Source organism: Pantherophis guttatus, chromosome 4, assembly GCF_059756535.1.
Source record: "Pantherophis guttatus breed Tessera chromosome 4, ASM5975653v1, whole genome shotgun sequence".
NCBI lineage: Eukaryota > Metazoa > Chordata > Lepidosauria > Squamata > Colubridae > Pantherophis > Pantherophis guttatus.
Genome location: NC_142066.1, coordinates 87,482,179 through 87,496,243, shown reverse-complemented (window position 1 = coordinate 87,496,243; position 14,065 = coordinate 87,482,179). Strand labels below are relative to the sequence as shown.

The 14,065-nt window shown below is 39.3% G+C and overlaps 1 long non-coding RNA gene across 1 annotated transcript in view; it reads right to left on the bottom strand.

Moving 5' to 3' along the window:
• Positions 1-2,355: 2,355 nt before the first annotated feature.
• LOC132709450 (uncharacterized) overlaps positions 2,356-14,065 on the bottom strand; it is a 38,527-nt gene continuing 26,817 nt past the window's right edge. The window contains exon 4 of the long non-coding RNA XR_015733920.1: positions 2,356-2,604. This is a non-coding gene — a long non-coding RNA (uncharacterized LOC132709450). The remainder of the gene's footprint in view (positions 2,605-14,065) is intronic.

Genomic DNA, 14,065 nt, shown 5'->3' with positions numbered 1-14,065 from the left:
TTGCTCTGTAGTACCTACCAAATTTCCCATAGAGTCCTGTAAAAATTCAATCTTTCCAAATTCTGCCTCTTTTCTTAATCTATATGACAACCACCAGCCCAGCTTGTTAGCATGCTCAAATTGATTTTGTCAACATTTCCGGATTTTATTCGCCAAATCGTTTTGGTCTAGGATAGATAACTCATGCCTAATCAAGTCAATTTTCTCCTTAATCAAATTATTATGCGGATCTAAACGCAGTTCTCCTTCAGTTTTCTCCAATTCAGCCATTAACTCAATCCGTTTGGCTTTCTCCTTTCTCTATTTGGTAGCTGTATATTTTATTACCAATCCCCTAACTACTGCTTTAACAGTATCCCAAATATTTTGAAGGGAAATATCTTCTCTCTTGTTTTCGGTAAAAAAATGATCTAATTCTTTTTTAATCATATTTATAAATCCCTCGTCTTTCATGATCTGAGCCCTCATAGACCATCTCGCTCTTCTAGTGGACCCCTTCCATTTTATTACCAGGGGGGGTGGTCTGCCCATGTATTCATCCCTATTTCAACCGAATTTATGTCTTCTTTCAGATCTGATGTTGACCAGACCATATCTATTCTAGACCACGATCTGTGCCTGGGGGAGAAATATGTAAAGTGCTTTTGCATAGGATGGAAGTCTCGCCAGACGTCTTTTAACCCTATTTCTGTTTTTAGGTTATCCCATGTTTTAGGGAGTACCTTCCTATGCCCTTTTTTATATTTAGGAGAGCCCTTTCCTGGATTATAATCAATTGAAATATCAGCAATCGCGTTGAAGTCACCTACTATGCATAAATGCTCGTAATTTAATTCATTAATTTTCTTATACAAATCTTTAAAGAAACCCATTTGGTTAACATTAGGGGCATATATATTTACTAACAATACTATTTTTTGGCCAATACTAATCTCGTTAGATTAGTTAGATAGCGTTAGATATCTTTAAGGCCTTCGATTGTGTGAGCTGGCAAGCATTAAAGATGGTAATAGACAGAATGGGGTTTGGAAATAAATTTAAAGGTGTAATAGATCAATTATATTCTTGGAACTGTGCCTTAGTGGTAGTGAATGATGGAGTTACAGACAAGATACAACTCGCCAGAGGAACAAGTCAAGGGTGCCCACTCTCACCTGTCCTATTTGTATTGGTTATGAAACTATTGGCCAATGCATTAAGAGACGATGGGGAGATAGAAGGGATAGATAAAATAAAACTAAATATGTTTGCTGGTGATACATTGTTAACAGTTAAGAATATAATGGATAAGATGGAAAGATTTGGATGGCATCTAAAAGAATTTGAAGAAATAACTGGATTAAGAATAAATTGGTCAAAATCTGAGTTGATGCTGTTTAATTACACTAAAAGGGAAGAGAAGGATTGGGAAGGGAAGCGACGTGAAATGAGAATTAAAGATCATATTAAATACCTGGGAGTTAGAATTACAAAAAATTTTGAGAAGTTAGAAAAGGAAAATCTAGCCAGCTTAAAGAAGGAGATTTTGGAAAGTTTGAATAAATATAAAAGGTTGAATTTATCATGGTTTGAAAGAATTGCTTTAGTAAAAATGAAGATTTTAGCAAAGATTAATTTTGCTTTTAGGATGCTACCAATAATAATATCAGATTTAGAGTTAAAGAGTTGGCAGAATATACTGAATAACTATTGTAATGGGAATAAGAAAGTGAGGATAAATAGAAATAAGTGGTATCTCAGCCAAAAAAAAAAAAAGGAGTTTAGGACTCCCAAATATTAAATTATATTATGTCGCTAATAGGCTTAGACATGTTACAGAGGCGATTTTAGGAATAGGAGAATTGGAATGGTTGGAAGATAAATCTAAAATTAAAACCAAATTAGAATGGAAGCTGGAAAATATATTTTTTATGGAAGGTGGAAAGAAATGGGCTGAAAGCATAAACAATCCTCTCCTGAAGTTTCATTGGGAAATTTGGAGTAAATATAAAGGGAGGCTGCTTCCGAAGAACTCTCCATTATCACCGGTAGTAATCTTGGAAAAGTTCCCAGGGAATTTGAAGAATAAAGTGAATAAAATTTTAAAAGAAAAAAATAAAATGAAACTAAGGGAATGGTTAGGAGGAATGAGGACACGTGGGGAATTGGAAGAGGTTCTAGGAGGAAAACAGTTGTCTTGGTTAAATTACAGCCAAGTGGAACAATGTCAGGTTTCGATATCGTCTTCAAATAAAATAAATTACATTTCCAAACAGATAGTCTTTGAAGAAATCTTTCATTTTATTAAGCACGACAATCTGGCCCCAATCGTGGCGTAGCCAGCTCTGGCTTTCTGACCCCAAACCCTCCCTTTCCGTTCCCCAGATCTCTGCGTCTCATTGGCCTTCTTCCAAATCACTCTCCCCATATCTACTACCTAAGCTCCCAGGAATGCCCCCTCTCCCTCTCATCTCCTAGGGGATATTATCTTCAAGGAAAATAAGTAGGTGAAGTGTCAAGCCTCCTCTTGCCAGCTGGCCGCTCTTCTTCTTATGTCAGCACTAGAGTAAATGCAGGTTGAAGTGCTGACTTCCGGCCCTTCCCCCTTCATTTTTCCAGGGTGGCCTGTGTAAGACAAACAACAAGTTAAGTACCGTTACCCCATCCGGGGGTATGTGCCCCGCCCCCTCCCGCCTTGCCCAGGTGATCTGCATGGAACTTGGCTATAAGGCCAAGCTTGGATGTTTCTGCTTTTCATCCAGGAAGCCTCTGACAAGGGGTAACCCTTCCACTTGATTAAGTATTGGAGGTGACCCCTGTGCCACCTTGAATCGAGAATTCGCTGTACCTCATAGTGAGTATGGCCCAGTGGTGGGTTGCTCCCGGTTCGCACCGGTTCTTGAGAACCGGTAGTAAAAATCTCTCATTGTTCGGAGAACCAGTAGTAGTTGCTGGCTGGCCACACCCCCAAACTGGTTCCTCGGCCGCCATGTTCATCACCGCCATGTTCTTTGCACATGTGCATCCTATTGTCTTGCAAGTCCAATGGACTTTGCATGTGCAAAGAACATGGCAACAAAAGCAGATGCTTTTTGGCAGCCTGCGGAGAAAGTGGCTGGCCAAAAAGCCTTTTCGGAGGCTTTCTGGCCAGTCACTTTCCAGCAGCAGCGGCTGACTGGGGGCTGCCAAAAACTCGGATTAGCTTGCCTTCCCGACTCTGGACCAGCCGCCGTGGAAGGTAAGCAGCCGAAAAAAGAAGCGGTGGTGGGGGAGGAAGGTAAGGAAGTGGGCCTGGCCATGGGGCCACCGAGAAGGTAGGCAAGCATGTCGGGGCCACTCGACTAGCTAGATCCCTTCCCCATGGCCCTACCATGCTTGCCTGCCTTCCAGCCCGGCCAGTGGGGGGCGGGTGGCCCTTCAGGGAGACGGAGCCGCTGTGCTGGAAGTGAGAGGGGCAGCAGCAGCGGTGGTGCTGGGGGTGGGTGGCTCATTCTCTCTCTCTCTCTCTCTCTGTCACACACACACACACACCCTGCCCTGTTGCCTCCACTGCCCCTTCTTTTGCGTTGGCTTCTCGCCTCTTTTAAAGTTGATCGTGAAGCGGCAGCGGAGCTGACAGGGGTTTGTGTGTGTATGTGTTTGTTCTTCTGCGGTCCTCTCCCGGGGGACAGCCAGGGCTTCGCCGCCTCCTCTTTCCTTCAGAGGGGCTGCCTCCAAGTCCTTGCGAAGGGATAAACACACACACACATCTCTGACTTTGCACAATGACTTAGGGGAGATCTAAGGAAACGTCTTCCAGTTCTTCACGATCAACTTTAAGAGAGGTGAGACTTCCGGTTTGCTGCTTGTCGCCGCCAGACGTTCTTTCGGGATCGTCAGCCCCACTGCCTGTAAAGAGCCGCCTTCACAACAGAATGGCGGCTCGAAAAAACTCCGTTTCCATGAGGAAATGGAGATAGAGCCGGCTGGGGTGAGTAGAGCTCTCTGCATCGTCCCAAAAGTTTTTTTTTTTACTTTTGGGACGGAGTGGATGAGACTCCCCATATCCCGAGCCGTTGCTCCGGGCTTTGGGAGACCTCTGCTATATGCAGAGCTAGGCGTCAAGAGCAAGCCTGCAAATTTAACAGATTCATTAAAGAAGACGTGAGCTGGACCTGTGATCCTGAATCGCAAGTATTTTACTTATTTTACAAAAGCTATTTAAGAAGGAAAAAAAGGAAAAGGAAAAAAAAAGATTCTTAAAATGGCGACTGCCGCGGCTTGAGGAGAGGCTGAAAGGGAAAGTCCTTCCGTTTTCTATTATTACAATGTAGCGGAATTAATACCTTTGGCTACAATTGAAGACAAAACTTCACTTTCGTGTTTTTTTTTTCCTGGAGAGCTGATATTGCTCTTGGTTGGAAAGAAGTTTTCTTCTCTTTTCTAATAAAGTTTGTCTGGGCGGAAACATGGCATTGAGACTTATAAAGTCAGACAAACAAGCAGTGGGGGGGGGGATTCCCCCATTAACAAATTACAAGAACGTTCCGGGTTTTTCTGCCACCGGCGAAGACAGTCGTTTTTGAAGGACCGCCAGCCCCGCCGCCTGTGGAGCCGCTCTGAGTGAGGGGAGCGGCTTGAAAACTCCTAAATCCTGAGGATTCGAGGAGAAGAGTGAAGCAAGAGGCAGGTCGAGCCCCCTGTGAACCCCCAGAAGTCTGCTACTGGGGAGGAAACGGGCGCGGCTCCCTTTCAACTTGCGGAGACTCCGGACGGCGTGGGACGACTCTGCCTGTCAGAGCAAGCCGGCTGCAGCAAACATTTAAATTGATGGAAAAATAACTTTGCTATAAAACAACCTCAACCCCTAAACCAAGAAACTGCAAGTATTTCTTTGTTTTTGAACTTCTGATTTGGGAAAAGGCTAGAGTGAGCGGAAACGGCTTGAAAAAAAATGGCACCGTTCCAGCGTTAACGAGCTGAAAGGGAGAGTGATCTTGCAAAGTTATTTCAATAAGCTACATTGTAGCACTGCTTGTAGCAAGCGAACAGAGAAGAGTGGAAGAAAAAATTCCTTTTAAAATAAACCTGAGCTTGCTTCAGCTTATTCAATTTCTAATTTGATTAAATCTGGGGGACTTTTTCAAAGGACTTTGTGGAGGTGCAAAGGAAAAAAGACTTCCTTTTTTCAGAAAAGTTAATTTACGTGGCAGAATGGCTTCAAAGAAACAGGAAGGAAAGGCTGCAGGGGAGGGATCTCCCACTCATAAATCGGAACAGCAGCCCCCTCCCAGTCAGCAGGGTGAGGGAAAGGACTTTGATGTTCAAAGTTTGAAGGACTTTATTACCCAGGCTCTGGATGATAAATTTCAAAAATCACAACAGGAAATGAAGAAAGAAATTAATGAATTTAAAGAGGCAATGAAAGAGAATTATGACAAGGTGTCTGACAAATTGTCAAATGTGGTTTCTGATTTGGCAGAAACCATTACCAAAGTGGATTCCAAATTGGAAGAATTTAAATCAGAAGTTAATGTTAAAATGAAGGATACTGATTCTAAAATTGTTGATGTGGATAATAAAGTGCAGAGAGTTGAAAATGAAATTACAATGATACAGTTTCGATCCATGGAATTCGCTATTAGGCTTCGAGGAATAAAAGAGAATGATAGGCAAGATTTGAGACAGATTTGTTCTGATGCCTTGGCTGTATTGTTAAAAATTGATCCAGCAGATGTGGTCTATAAAATAGACAAAATTTATAGAGTAAATTCATGGGTGGCTAGACAAAGAAAATTACCCAGAGATGTGGTGATATATTTTACTGATAGAAGAATAAGAAATGATATTTTGCAAAGATCCTTTCTTTCCTCTGTGCAAGTGGAGGGAGCTCAAATTGGAGTCTACAAGGAATTACCACGTAAGATGTTAAAAGATCGAAAAGAATATAGGTTTCTAGTGAATGAATTGCAAAAGCAAGAAATACCATTCCGGTGGGATGCCCCAACTGGTATAATTCTGAAATATAATGGAGAGGGACACCGATTGAATACTTTTCAGAAGGCGGAATATTTTTACTATAATATTCTTAAAGAAAGATCATCATCCCCACGTACATCTACAATGTTGGAGATAAAAAGTGATAAGGAAAAGCAATTTCAGTATGAGAGGGAACAACAGTCCAAGCAGACGGAATTAGTGGAAATGCAGGGAGCTGTAGGAGGAGGAGGCCTTATGGAGGAATCCCTGCTAGAATCTTCACCAATTTTGTCAACAAGAGATGCTGCTTTGGATCTAGCTCGGATGCCTGAAGTTAAGGACCAGCGTATAACTCGTGCAGTCTCCAAGCAAATAAAAGAAAAACAACAAGAAAGTCAACATAAAAGGGGAGCTAAAAGCACCACACAAAGTGAAGCTATGGGGGGAGCAAGGCCGAAGACCTCAGAAGAAGCGAGGCAAGGCAGCTCATCGCTTCAGAAAGGTCAAGATGACAATTAGGCTCTTATCTTGGAATGTTAACGGATTAAATTCACCACAAAAAAGGAAGAAGTTATTTACATATCTGAGACAATTTAATAATGACATAATTTGTCTACAAGAAACTCATATTCGAACTCAAGATCACAAATACCTGATAAACTCTAAATTAGGAACACATTTTATAGCTTCAACCTCGGAAAAAAAGAATGGTGTGGTTATTTATGTAAATAAAAGATTGTCTGCTAAAATTATAGAAGCAGATGAAGGTGGTAGGTTTATTGCAATTGAATTGCATACAGCAAACGGCCAAATTCTTTTGATTGGAATTTATGCTCCGAACCAACAACAGGATCATTTTTATAAGACTTTACATAATAAAATATTGCAATGGGATTACAGATCTATTTTAATAATGGGAGATTGGAATTGAGTAATTGATTCTAAACTAGATAAAAAGAGTTTGGCGAAAGTAAGGATCAGACTACCACAGACTTTTTTTGATATGAAAGAAGATTTGGAATTAAAAGATATTTGGAGAATTTATAACCCAAAAGAATTGGACTATACTTTTTTCTCTGATAGACATAGATCTTTTTCCAGGATTGACTTTATCTTGTTATCAGATGATTTACTTGTTAAAACAAAAAGAACAAAGATATTTCCAAGAACTTTAACTGATCATAGTTCTGTATGGATAGAAATTGAGATGGGAAAAACTGAGAGAAGGTCATGGAGATTAAATGAAAATTTGTTTAGATATGAAAAAAATATAACAGAACTTAAAAAACAGATGAAAATTTTTTTTGAGATGAACTTGAATAAGGGCACCCCAATTGAAATTGTATGGGATGCGAGTAAAGCGTATATGAGAGGGGTACTCATTTATATGAACTCTAAACACAAACAGAATCGACAAAAGAAAAGACTCGAATTGGAAGTAGAAATAAAGAATAAGGAACAGCTACTCATTAAAAACCCAACAGATGAAAGAATATCTGGTGCTATAAAACTTTTGAAAGATCAATTTCAAATGCTTTTGGCGGAGCAAGCTGCAACAAACTTACAATATGTGAAGCATAATACGTTTTGTAATGCTAATAAACCGGGAAGATGGTTGGCCTACACCTTAAGGAAGAAGCAGAGTATACGGACTATTGAGAGTATTGATATTGGAGGGAAAGAAATTTCTCAACAAAAACTGATTAAAGAAGTCTTTGTAGACTACTACACTAAATTATATGCTAAAGATGATATACAGAATGGACTTATAGAAAAATATCTAGAAGAGAAAAGAGTCTCAAAAATTTCTAGCCAACAAAAAGAAAGAATGAACTATCCTATAACAGTTGAGGAAATAATCGCAGCAATTAAACAATTGAAAACAGCTAAAGCTCCTGGAACAGATGGATTGACTGCAGTGTATTATAAAACTTTACAAGCAGAAATGGTGGAACAACTTAGAGACTTATTTTGCAATATACAACAAGGGGGTAAAATACCCCCATCATGGAAATCAGCATATATTACTTTGATACCAAAAGAACAAGTAGGTCCTAAAAAACCGGAAAATTATAGACCAATATCTCTTTTAAATAATGACTATAAAATTTATGCAAAAGTATTAGCCAACAGATTGATGCCAGTAATCCAAGAGGTGATTCATGATGATCAAGAGGGATTTATAGAGGGTAGATACATGAAGGACAATGTAAGGCAAGTTATAGATTTATTGGAATATCTTGCGAAGAATAAACAGATCTCTGCAGTGCTGGTTTTCTTGGATGCGGAGAAGGCCTTTGATAGAGTGGATTGGAACTTTCTACTAAAGACTTCAAGAAAAATGGGATTTGGAGACCAATTTATACAGGCGGTCTCAGCAATTTATCAAGAACAAAAGGCACAGATTATTATTAATGGAAGTTTGACATCAGAGTTCAATATTGAAAAAGGGACCAGACAAGGTTGTCCGTTATCCCCATTGTTATTTATTTTAACACTAGAAGTCTTGTTGAACACAATACGGGATTCGAATAACTTGAAAGGCATAGTGATAAGGCAAGAGGATTACAGAATAAGGGCATTTGCAGATGATCTGGTTGTTACCCTAACACAGCCGATGGAATCAATAATCCAGATGAAAGACATTATACAAGATTATGGTACAGTATCAGGTTTTAGATTGAATCAGGAAAAAAACCAAGATGATAGTTAAAAATATGACACAAGATCGACGACATGAATTTGAAAACAAGGCAGGTTTTGAGATTGTATCAAAGGTTAAATATCTAGGAGTTCAGGTTGCAGAATCAAATATTAAATTGTTTCAAAATAACTATGAAGTACTGTGGCGAGCTGTACAGAAAGATATGGAGATGTGGAAAAAACTGCAGCTGTCTTTACTTGGGAGAATAGCAGCAGTTAAGATGAACATTTTGCCAAGATTTCTTTTTTTGTTTCAAATGATTCCGGTGCTTAAAAGTGATAAACAACTGAAAGTCTGGCAAACTGGAGTGAATAAGTTTGTCTGGAACGAGAAAAAACCGAGAGTGAAACTGAAAATTATGCAAGACGTTCCAGAAAGGGGAGGTCTTAAACTTCCAAACCTACAGTTATATTATGAAGCAGCAGCTTTGACTTTAGCAAGTGATTGGTTTGGAAGGAAAAAGACTGGAATACTGAATATAGAAAGTTTTGATCTTGAATTTGGATGGCATGCTTATTTATTCTACGATAACAAAGTGGATAAAGTATTCAAAAGCCATATACTTAGAGATTCTTTGATGAGAGTTTGGAAGAAGCACCGACTCAAATGGGATTATAAAATACCGCTATGGCTGGATCTTGGTCATATTATGTGGAATACAAATATAATGTCACCCGGGGGTTTTTTATACAAAGAGGTTCTTTTTACAGATGCGGGCAGATGGCAGTTGAAGACATTACAGACACTATTGGATGAAGGGATTAATTTAACTTGGTTTCAATATAATCAATTACAATTGAGATGGAAAGAGGACCAAAAAATTGGTATTATGTTGCATGAGGAAGAACTGGTTAGACATATAAAAGAGAAAGGTCCAATGCATATTAAAAGATTATATAATGTTTTGTTAGAAAGGGACTCAGAAACTGAATTAGTTAAAGACTGTATGATTAAGTGGGCACAAAATTTTGAAGAACCAGTGATGTTGGAAACATGGGAAAAAATTTGGGTTCAGAATGTTAAATTTACACAGTCGCAGAATTTGAGGGAAAATTTTTACAAAATGTTTTATAGATGGCATCTAGACCCTAAGAAACTGTCGTGTATGTACCCTAATGTTCAGCCAAAATGTTGGAGGTGTGATTGTACAGATGCTACATATTATCATATTTGGTGGACCTGTAAGAAAGTTAAGGCTTTTTGGATAAAAATTTGGTGGGTCATGCAGAATGTTTTGAAGAAAAAAATTCAATTTTCTCCACAATTGTTTCTATTGGGTATAGCTAAGGGTTTTACAGTGGACGAAACAAAGTTGATTTTGTATATGATTACAGCAGCGAGATTGTTGATAGGTAAATATTGGAAAAATGAAGCTTTGCCTACCGTTCAAGAATGGATTTTGAAGATGGCCAGTTTCGCTGAGATGGCGAAGATTTCAGCATATTTAAAAGACCGCTCACAAGAGACTTATGAATGTGAATGGAAAAAATGGATAGATTATGTGCAGAACAAATATCAAACTAGGAAGTATCAAATAGCTTTTTATTGATAGTATTATATTATATTAAGATAGAAATATTTGAACTATGTGAAGATGAAAAATGATATGGGGGTTGGGGGGGTTTAAAGCTCAAGGTTTTTTTTATATAAAGGGGATAATGATGGGGTATACTCTATGGAAGTCCGGGGGGGAGGGGAGGGTTAGGGGGGGTTAGGGAGGGTGGGTTGGGGAGTTCGGGGTGGGTTAGGGGGGCGAAAATGGGGTGAAAATGTAATTGTAAAACTTTTACAATAAAAAAAAAAAACAAATTACAAGAACAAGTTTTAAGTCTCCAGTCTCAGAAACCTGATTTTAACATAATAGAATTTCTCTTAGAGGAGATTGTAAGAAGGGATGAGATTGTGAATCAGCATCTTGAAAAATTTAAGCAGGAAATTAAAGAATTGGTGAAATCTAAGTTTGACTTTTTGGAGCGAAAGATTTTAAAAATGGCTAACGGTTTTTCAGAATTTATGATCCAGTTGGATGCAAATACTAAGTTATTAGAGTCTAAAATGGAAGAAACTCAGGATAATTTGGACAATAGAATCCAAAAAATTGAAAATGATTTGACAAATACTCAAGATAATAGCTCAGAAGAAAAACCTAAAATGGAGGCTGATCAAAAGACTGGTAACGTAGAAACTTTGCAACAGAGGATTGAAAGAGAAGTTTTAATGATGCAATATAATTTCACTGAATATGCGATTAGACTGAGAGGTTTGCAGGAAAATAACAGAGATGATTTAAGGAAAATATCTTCTGAAATTCTGGCTGGGATTTTAAAGGTTCAACCTGAGGAAGTGTTTTGTAGGATTGACAGAGTTTATAGAATAAACTCCTGGATTGCAAAGCAAAGGCAATTGCCTAGAGATGTGGTGATCTATTTTACAGATAAAGAAATTAGGAATAATATTGTGCAAAATTCCTTCAATTCTACTTTGCAATTGTATGGAAGAAAGATTTGGATTTACAAAGAGCTCCCGCCCAAGATGTTAACGAAAAGGAAGAAATTTGGTTTTCTGGTGACTGAGTTAAAAAAAAGAGATATTCCATTTAGGTGGGATGCCCCAGTTGGTATAATATTGAGATATCAAGGAGAAAGATACCAACTAAATACTGTTGAAAGAGCGGAAGAATTTTATCAAAAAATTTTGAAAATGAACTTAACATCTTTAGGCACAAAGAGGAACAGACAGCACTACTTAACCTGAAAGAAGACACCATCATAATAATCCTACCAGCAGACAAGGGCAATGCCACGGTGGTTATGAACACATCTGACTACCAAACCAAATTAACCAACCTACTCCAAGACTCCATATACAAACCCCTAAACACAGACCCCACCACCTATCTGGAAAAAACCACCAGATCCAAAATAAAAGCCTCCCCCATCAGCGAAGAGATTCAGCAAAGAATCATACCCAGAGAGAAATCATCCAGATGCCCTAAGCTTTATGGTCTCCCCAAGATACACAAAGAAGGAACCCCACTTAGACCCATAGTCAGCTCCATAGGCTCACCTCTACAAAACCTTGCCAAATTTCTCGCCAAACAACTACAGCCCTATGCAGAATCCATCACCTCATACGTAAAAAACTCATTCCAGTTCATAGACATCATAAAGCAACAAAACTTACAGCCCAGTGACCTACTCGTGAGCTTCGATGTCATATCCCTCTTCACCCAAGTACCAATCAAAGAAGCCTTGACAGTTATCCAAAACAAATATAACCCCCCCCAAGCACATCTTAGATCTGACCAACCACTGCCTATCCAACACATACTTCTATAATGGACAGAAATACAAACAAACAGAAGGAGCACCCATGGGATCACCCCTCTCACCTGTCATTGCCAACCTCTATATGGAATACTTTGAAACCCAAGCTCTAGAAAAATCCGATCACAAACCCAAACTCTGGCTCAGATATGTGGACGACACCTTCATAATCTGGCCACATGGGAAAGAAAAACTGGACAACTTCCTCACACACCTCAACAGCCTACATCCCAAAATACAGTTCACCATGGAAACAGAAGTGAACAACCAACTTCCCTTCCTGGATGTCTTAGTCTACAGAAAATCCAATGGCTCCCTAGGACACACTATATACCAGAAGAAAACACACACAAACCGCTATCTGCACGCACTCTCACACCACCACCCTGCCCAGATCAACTCTGTAGCCAAGACACTCATTTCCAGAACAAAACGCTTAGCTGACGAACAACACCTAAAAACCGAACTACACACCCTCACTAACGTACTCACATCCAATGGATTCCAAAGAAATAAGATCACCAACCTAATCCAAAAAGAAACCCCCACTAAAATCCAAGACAGAGAACAAGAAAACGGCAAGGGCCTCCTCCCATACATAAAAGGCACCACAGATAGAATAAGCAAAATCCTCCACAAACATAACATCAAGACAGCATTCTGCACAAACCGAAAAATATCCACCATCCTAAGGAACCCCAAAGACAAAATTGAGTTAGAAAATCAAGGAGTATATGAAATCCCATGCACCGCCTGCCCCACCACATACATCGGACAAACCAACAGACGAATAAGTGCACGCATAGAAGAACACAAGAACTCAGTCAGAAAAGAGGAACCAACTTCTTCCCTGGTCCAACACCTTAAAGCCACAGGACATGATATTGACTTTAAAAAGACCAGAACTATCGGCAAAACCGAACACTTTAACAACAGAATAATCAGAGAAGCCATCGAGATAGAAAAACGCCCACACAGCATGAACAAACGAGACGATACCTCCCGCCTACCAGCCATTTGGAAACCCGCCCTTATTGACAAACGAGTCCCTAACATGACGAATGACACCAGACCCACACTCACGAGTGCCACACCTGATGTCACCACCACACATCCACGCAGAAAGCAGACTCAAACCCACACTGATAATGAGCCACGACCAAGGACCAGAAGCCAGACCACAGCTGCATCATTAGCCACTTTAAACCCCTCCAATCCATATATGAAGCAGACTGACACCCACCATGAAGAGCTCGCACGGCCACAAACACGAAGCCAAACAACAACAACGCAGCTCACCAGCTCAAATCCCCCAGCAACTCAGACTAAGCTGAGCACAACCAAGCCCCCACCCAAACAGAACACAACCCCAGCCAATCAGAGCACAGCCAAGCCCCTAACCAATCAGAACACACCTCCACCCAATCAGAACACAGCCAAGTTCCCACCCAATCAGCTCACACCTCCACTAGCAGTTAAAAGGAAGAGACAGCTGCGATCTCACATTGCTCCTGGAAGCACGAAGCTGAGAACACCAGCCTGAAGATGACGAATGAGACTTCGTCGAAACGTCGCCAAGACACTTCCAATTTTACGTGGGAGAAGACCCGAATAACCAAAGACCTACATATATATATATATATATATATATATATATATATGTATGTATGTATGTATGTATGTATGTATGTATGTATGTATATATATATATATATATATATATATATATATATATATATATATATATATATATATATATATATATATATTAGCAGAGTGGGCAGTGGATTAAAGATATTAAGAATTGTTGTGCATGGCAATTTTGTAGGAAAGTGGGTGGAAATAGGTTAGTTTACTGATTGATTAGTTTAAGAAAAGGGATGTTTAAGTGATATATTTAGGGGAGTGGAGGAATGGATAGAGTTGAATAAATGTTAAATTAGGAAGGCTGCTTTGAAATGTTATATTAATATACACAAAAGATTAAATGTTAAAGTAGGATTTATTATATAGTTTTAAAGTGGAAGGTTGTTTTGAAATGTTGTAATAATATACAGATATAAGTTTGGGGGAGGAGAAAAAGGGCAGATTATTGCTA